The sequence below is a fragment of the Lasioglossum baleicum genome, chromosome 1, assembly GCF_051020765.1.
Source record: "Lasioglossum baleicum chromosome 1, iyLasBale1, whole genome shotgun sequence".
NCBI classification, from domain to species: Eukaryota; Metazoa; Arthropoda; class Insecta; order Hymenoptera; family Halictidae; genus Lasioglossum; species Lasioglossum baleicum.
In genome coordinates, this window is record NC_134929.1 from 17154139 (window position 1) to 17155169 (window position 1031).

At 34.6% G+C, this 1031-nt stretch overlaps 1 non-coding gene across 1 annotated transcript; it reads left to right on the forward strand.

Moving 5' to 3' along the window:
- Positions 1–418: 418 nt before the first annotated feature.
- Positions 419–568, forward strand: LOC143215370 (U12 minor spliceosomal RNA). The gene has a single exon (XR_013010364.1). It is a non-coding gene; the product is annotated as a U12 minor spliceosomal RNA (small nuclear RNA).
- Positions 569–1031: the final 463 nt, after the last annotated feature.

The window sequence follows — 1031 nt, forward strand, 5'->3', positions numbered from 1 at the left end:
CAAGGGGTTAATAGAGGAAATGGAACTAAGAAAAACGCGATCGAAATGAATGCAGGCATTACCATTTGTTAATTGTTAAAATAAAATTATGCTGGGTATCGTTATTGTTTTTTTTTAATAAATAATTTTATTATATTTTTATTCACACACCGACAAAATATCATCGCTTGACATATATCGTAGATTTGAAGTGTCATTAAAAGAAAACATGTTTCAGAAAATGATAAACATTCATTTGGATCATTGTATGGTATGCAACTAATTTTGCATTTAACAGAACGTTGGTGCAAGTTGAGTTTCCCGCCGCGTGCATAGTAGTTCAAAGGAGTAGCCGATAGATGGCAAATTCGTTGAACATTTCTCGCAAGAGAAAACTAACGGAGCCTCTTCATAAGGCAGGACGACGCGGCATGAAATCGTGCCTTAAACTAATGAGTAAGGAAAATATAGAGCTTTGGTAACGCTTAGCTATGCTGATTATTAAGCGACCATATTTTTGAAGGGGCAAAGGTCGTCCCAGGGTAGCGCGAACTACTTTTTCGCGCAGCCGGGTGAAGCGATCTACCTCGTAATTAAAGTTTAAACTTGATTGAAAACTTTTCGATCTTAAGCGCACTTAGAGGGGTATTAAAACCGCTTTTGTAAGCACGTCTTAAATGATATGATGTCAAGGAATATTAATTTTGATGAAAGATTTTTCATAACACCGAATTAAAATTAAAGTGATTGAGAAAAACAAAAATTTATAGCAATTTTAAATATTTTATATAGTACAAAAGGATTAAGAAATTCTTTAAATTTCCGAAACTTCCCATTTTTCAGAAAATTGATGTTGCTGGAATTTAGAAAAAAATTGTATAGGCGGAGTTTAGGCGGAGCAAATTAATTTGGTGTAACTGTGTCAATTAATCCCGGTGTCCGGTGGAAATAATTTTGCCTATGTCACAGTGCATTAAAATTCATTGTAATCTCACAAACCCCGCTGTCTCTCGTAATGTGAGGGAATTATAATGCTCGTGCTTTGAATTTCA